Source organism: Populus nigra, chromosome 15 (genome assembly GCF_951802175.1).
Source record: "Populus nigra chromosome 15, ddPopNigr1.1, whole genome shotgun sequence".
Lineage (NCBI taxonomy): Eukaryota > Viridiplantae > Streptophyta > Magnoliopsida > Malpighiales > Salicaceae > Populus > Populus nigra.
In genome coordinates, this window is record NC_084866.1 from 10,861,766 (window position 1) to 10,869,203 (window position 7,438).

The following is a 7,438-nucleotide window of genomic DNA, read 5'->3' on the forward strand; positions in this document are numbered from 1 at the left end:
AATTAAGTTATGCATTTAAGAGTGTATATTTTTTATGTTGAGTTTTTAATTTTTCATTCTAAAAAGTTGTTGGTGCGTGCTCATTATGCATTAACGAGTGAGTGGCATCCGTGCCATTGAAATAGTGCGTGAGACGTCATCTGGTGACCAAATCTACACTTCCATCATGTTGCTTGAAGAGGCATTGTGTTCTCCTCCTCTAGGTGAGGCGTGTGACGGTGCATGATGGACGATTTTTTACTGTGGTTGTTTTTTTTCTCATTCTTTTCTCTCTCCTACTTCGAAAAGTACATGATTGTCCTTTTTGTTTTTGCTATTTCAATTTCAGTCCTTATTCTTTTGATTTTTTTTTTAATTTTAATTCTTATCATTTTTATTAAAATCTTGTTTGTTTTCAATTTAGCTTTTTAAATACAATTTCTCATATGCTATTTTTTTTATTTCGGTTCTTATTCTTTTGATTTTAATTTTTTTTCTTGGTCACTTTGTTAAAGTTTTACTGGCTTTTAATTTCATCATTCGATCAAAGTTTATGTTGTTTTTTTTTTTAATTTGACTCCTATTCTTTTGATTTGTTTTTCCTTTTGTTAAAATTACTTTTCATTTCAATTTTACCCTCCAATTAAAATTTTTTATTCGTCCTCTAATGTATTTTATAATTCAATTTTCACCCTCTTTCTTTTAATTATAATTTTTTAGATCTTTTTGTGTAATTAATTTTTTTTTTGCTGATTTCATCTTTTAATATTTGATTTGTTGAAGAATGAGTTTCATATTTTTTTTATTGCATCTAATCTAATAACTCAGTTTATGAATTTAAAAAGTTAATGTCATTTGTATTCTTTCCATATTTTTCTCATTTTCTTTTACAATTTTGTCATTGTACATTATTGTTTCACAAAAAATTGGTTTTATGATTATTTTCAGTTTTTTTCTATGCGTTTGTCCTAATCTAATGACTTAAATCACAAGTTTTGCTTGTTTTTTTTAATAGAAGTTTTTTAAAAATTGTTTAGTTTGTATTTGATTTTTAAAGATATTATTCTAATTCATCTATATTTTTTTTGTTTTATACAGATGAAAATTATTTTCAAAATAAAAAAATTATTTCTAAATAATATTTTTGATATATTCGGCCTTGCGTGATATTGTTTTTAGACCATGAATTTATTAAATCAATTTCATCTATGTTTCTATTTCTATTATCTTTTATTTATTTAAATAAGCAAGTTCAGTTATACAAACGAGTAAATATCTCATTTTATGTGATTAAATATCTTGATTTACATTTATTTTTTTAATTTTTCTTTTAGATATTGTTAACGATTTTTTTGTTTATTTACATAGATGATTATTGATTTATTTAAATAGATATTTGCAAAGGCTTTCCGATTTACACTTTAAATTTTTTATATAAAAAATGTATTGAAATAATCTATACATCATGTATTTTTTTTAAAAAAATTATAACCCATAATAAAATACAGGTTAAGTAACTAGTAATAAATAATGCGGGTGATTCAAGCTAGATTGCTAGATGGGAACTAGGAAAAGAAGAAAAAGATTAAAAAAAAAAGAGCAATATTTGGCAGTGTCTTTTCGAGGGACATGCATGTAAAAAGAAGCAGTGTTTGATTTGATGTCGTCTGTTTAAAAAAAAAAATGATTGTATTTGGACAGGCTAAAAAACATAATAATTAATAAACGGTTGATTTACAATTTTGCGAGCACTCAATTTTATCGGTTTGAACTCTTTTAAATTAAGTTTCTCTGTCCATCGAGCGTAACCATTTACTTCCTTATTCATTTATTTTTCCATACTGAATTTGGTATTCAACTAACATTGATTTTGTCACTTTATATATATATCACTATAGTTTAGATTCTAAGTTAATTTTTAATATAAAACAAGAAGGTTTTGATATCATAAATGTATTTTTTTGGTATCATGAAATTTGTTAATTAATAATATATAAACTGATATTAAAAAAAAATTGTTGACAATAATTAAAGATTAAAGCAAAAAGTTAATCTTTCAAGTAAAAAATTAAACATATACATATAAATATTTTTTAAATATAAGCTATGAGTAGCACTGTTAGTTAACAATATCATATATTCAATGAACTGTGAAATAAAAGAAAGAGTAAAGGCAACAGAATCATTTTCAAAGAAATGTTTTATTTAATTCTATGAAAATTAAAATAAATATTCAAATGAGTTCAAAATATTTAAATCTAGAAAAAATTTATTTTCTTAGTCAAAATCTTCATTTCTTTGTTTTGATGAAACATGTCTTGTTTATTAACAACACAATTTTTTTAATAAGAATTAAGAACTTAAGGTAATTAAAATAAATATGCATAATAATTCCAATAATTTAAATTCATGAGAAAAAAATTATTTTTTCAGTTAAAATTATTTTTTTATATTTTATTATCATTGAATATTCACGTGCAATAGTTTTAAGAAAAAATAAATATTATATTTATATGTAATTAGTCATAAATTAATTGTAAATATTACCATAGAAATCCCTAATCTTTTATTTTTAGATAATAAAATAATTTCTTAACTTTTTAAATATCATTGTAATTATTTATTTTAAAAAAATATTTTAAAATATAAAAATTTAAGAACTAAGCGCCTAGGCTTTAAAAGATGACCTAAGCATGTCTAGACTTGCAAGAGTAAGCCAATGCTTCTTCTTTTTTTCAAATAAAAAATAAAGAGCTGACATGTAATCTTTTCAAGTTTTCTTTTAAGTAAAACGGACAGCACGTCTTTCACCTAAATAAATAATATGTCATGTATTAAAAAATTAGAGTCAATTTTTGGACTCCCAAAACTTAAAATTTTTATCAACTAAAAACATCCAAAAAAAAACCTTAGTAGTTTCATTCCCAATAAAAATTACAATTTAGTCTGACTTGACCTGAATCTGGATATTTCTAGACCTGATAAATAATAGATAAAATATGAATATTATCAAACCCGAACCGAAACCTATACATGTATATATTTGTTGAGTATTTAGATTTTTATAACACAATATGATATATACATCCTTTCATATTGACATTAAATACCTATATATGAATTATATTTATTATCTTATCATTTAATATACATATTACCTTAGTCTAAATGATGTGGTATTTTTATTATGCATTGCCTCTATTGTTTATCCTCTCACATTTTACGGTGGATGAAATGTGTAAAATTTTATAGTTTTTCAATTTGGTCCTCAAACTTTGTTTTTGGACAATTTACTCCTAATCAAAAAGTAATTGATTTTGAATACTTATGAAAAGATGAGATTGAAAGAGAGGGAACCAAAATAAAAAAAATACGGCAAACATAAATTGGCTTGCTATAAGTTTTGAAAAGATGTACTTTGATCCTCCGACTTAAACAATCACGCAAATTAAACAATATTGGTCCCTCAACATTTCTCCAATTCTATTTTGGTACAAAACTTTATTATTGTTATTTTTTGGTCCCTGATTGAGAGAGGAGAGAGAGAGATCGCCAAATTCTGGCTATAGAAAAAGAAACATGTCATTGACACCAACTTAGACCACAAAAATAAATGATATTTGTGTCAAATTTTTTCATTTGATGAGGGGAGTTCATATTAGGTGTTTTTGTTTCTTGAAAGTTCGTGAAAAAACATATCTGAGCTCGGGTTGATTTTTGGTTTTGCATAAGTTTGGTCTTTAAGGTGGTTTTTTGAGGCTATAAATTGATTTATTATGGTTTCTAAGATATTTTATAAGTGTTTTGGGTAAAAAAAAAAAAAAGGGCTGAAAAATTGGCTTTTGGGTTGAAAGTACCTTGAACTTGATTTTCCAACCACCATATTGGTTGAAATCTGGGCAAAACAAAAAACGTGTTGTCTGATTTTTTTTTTAAAAAGAGTGTCATCCGCCCCAGGTGTAGTTAAAAAAAAGGGTGCAATCACGCGGTCTCTGATGAAATGGGCTAAGCGGGCTGGGTTGACCCTTTTGTTTCTATTTTTTTTATTTCAATTAATGCTTCTTATTTTTATTTTTTAAAAAAACTTAATTATATTTACATTAATACCCTTTTTCTCTTTTATTTTGTTTAGAGAGCCTTCTTTAAATGATGATGATTTTTTTGTTATGTGTTTAATTTTTGAAGAAGTTTTTTTGATTGATTTATGATTTTTTTTAATCTTTTGTATAAATAAACAATATTTTTTGAAAATAAAAATATTTATTTTCAGTTGATATTTATAATGTATAGCTTTGCATATTATTCATTTTTTCTTTTTATTTTATTTAATCAATTTAATATGTTTGTTTATTTCTATTATCGTTTAATTAAATAATAAAATATTTTAATACACAAAAATTAGCAAATATAATCGAGTAAATGTCTCGTCTTATAAAATTAAATACCTTGATCTATATCTGTCTCTCGGCTTTTCAAGTTTTTTTAGGTGTTATTAATTATTTTTTATTTATTTATTAGTACATATAGTTCTTAGTTTATTTGATTATATATGTGCATAAACTTTTTGATTGGTACTTAAATTTTTTAAATTATAAAAATATATCAAATATATATATATAATTTTTTTTAATAACTCAACACGCTTGACTTAATAATCCTTTCGATACCTTGAACATCAGCAGCCTCGTAATAATGCCATGTCTCGTTTGAACGTTTGAAAAAGGATCTGGATGTTTTAGAGTTTGTGGACCTAAACCGATTGAAAACTAGATCAAGACTGTTCCTTATCCGCTTCCTTCTTTCAAGTACATTGTATAATAAAAATTTAAATACTCAACATATATATATTATTTTATTTTTTATTGATTAATAAATAATTGTTGATAATGAATACCTATCAGAGCTACAAAACCTGATGAATAGTTTATAGATATTTCTTATTTAATAGATAATAAATAGAATATTAAAAAATCTGACATGTGAGTTTTCATTGACATCCTTTTATATATATATATATATATATTTCACCACGATAACATGAAAAAACAAAATTTTATCAAAGAACAAAACGATGATGTTGTTTAATTTTTAATCAATTAAATATGAAAAAAAAAAATGGTAAAAAAATATAAAAATTTAGTGTGAGTCAATTCGAGTCAGGATGATTGACATGTGATCTGGACATTAAAAGGTGAGTTAGTCCAAATTAACCTGACAAACTTACTTTCTAAGTTATGGAGTCGAGATAATTCAGTAGAAAAAGAAATTGAAAATAACAATAAAGCCATTAAAAAAAAAACAAAGTCTTATGATGATATCGGAAAGAAAAATAAGAAAAAAAAGATATTAACTCCTATTAACTTTTCAAACCTGTGATCCGGGTCATCATATCATAAGCACTATACATGAGAAAATCATGAAGCCCAATCCCTAGGAAATGAAACGTTGTAGGATAACTCGAAAAAAAATAGACAAAAAAATAATAATTAAAAGAATGAGGGTTAAAATCGTAAGAAATAATAAATCAAAGAACAACAATATATTTTCAATTTCAGAGTTAAATTGAAAACATTAACAAAAGGAAAAAAATTAAAAGAATAAGAACCAAAATAAAATAAAAAACAGTACACAATCAACTTAGATTTAAGGATGAAATTAAAAACAATAAAACTTTTATAAAAATGATAAAGAAAAAAATAAAAAATAAAAAGAACAATGTTCAAATTGAAAATACCAAACATGATAAAAAAAAACATTGAACATGTAGAATTTCTTAATTTTTTTTTCAAATAAAAAAATATTAAATGTAAATAAAAAAACTTATGAACGCATCTAATTACATAAATTACAAACTATTTTGTAAATAAATTAAAAAAAATCCATCAACGAGAAATAAAAATAAAATTGGTAAAATTAAGCGAAAAATATAGATCAATATATTTAATATCGCAATGCGAGTTTTTTATTCAGTTATGTTTAATGAATATATTTATGAAATATATGAATTTATTGACACACACATGGATTTTATTGAATAAAATAAAAGAAGAAAAAAATTATATGCAGGGCTGCACATATAAAAAGTATTGTAAAAAAATATTTTTTTTATTATTAAAAAATAAGTTTAATGTATATAGAATATAAAAAAACTATTGATGAATCACACCAATTTCAGAAAAAAATTAAAAATACTTAATATAATTAAAAAATAATCGTTATTTCAAAAAGGCTAGATAAGCCAAAGAAATCATATAGAAAAGGAATTAATTAAAACATAAATGCAAAAACTATTTTTAAAAATACATATAAAAAATAAAAAAAAGAATGAGGTCAGGTATTATGGGCCTGGTAAGCTAGGCCTAGTGCTTGGCACACAAAAAAAGAGCCTACACGACGACCTATAAGTTGTCTATGTTGGCAGACAACGCGTCATCTATAATTGCTCAGAATCCAACCATTGTGGTCGTCAGAAAAACAAGACTTCTGCTTTTTCAACCTAAAAATTTATTTTTAACCTTTTTTTTTATCCAAAACATATAAGAAACACCATTGAAACCTTATTTAATCAATCTATGGCTTAAAAAAATGTAAAAAATCACCCCAAAATCCATAATCAACCCGTAACAAAAAAATCTTTCAGAGCTCAAATATGTATTTTTAGGTATTTTCAAGGTAAAAAAACACTTAATCTTAACTTCTCTTATCATATAGAATCATTTGACACAAAAATTGATCTTTTTAGTGGTTAAAATCATCACTAACGACAACTTTCTCTCTCTATGCTAAAATTTGATGACCCCGCTCTCTCCTCCATAAAAAAAGAACTATAGAAAAAGAAAAGTGAAGTATGGTTCCAAAATGTAATGTTTAAAAATTATAGGGACCGGTTACTTAATAACTTATAATAATGAGTGACTAAAATAAAATTTTCAAACAAATTATAGAGCTGCCACCTATGTTACTCATGTTTTTCACTTAAGCTCATTGTCTTTCAATTCAACCCTTACTCCCAAAACAACATGCGATTGTCTCCAATTTGAGTTGAAAAGGAGCTCAATTGTGGAAAAAAAAATAAAGAATCAAATTAAAACTTTTTAGAAATTTTATACTCATGATTTATTTTGTGCTTGATTTTTTTTTAAATTTTTGTACCATTAACAAAGAAACTAAATCATGTTGCAATGTTATTGTTCATCCAAACTCATGCAACTGTGAATTGTAATAATTGCTTCAACCTGCATATCTTTTCTTTTGGTTTGTGCACGCATGCACTTTCTTTTCTTTTAGTTTTGCATTATTAATTAAATGAGTGGGCCAATACATATTAAATAAGTGAGGCAGTGGCATCATTGATATTCTATTTGCTGTCACATTGGTCTCTTTATAATATTGGAAGAGCTGTCCGGTTTGCTTGGGAAATACCATCATGTTGGTTAGAGATAATATTTTGCACTTTGTG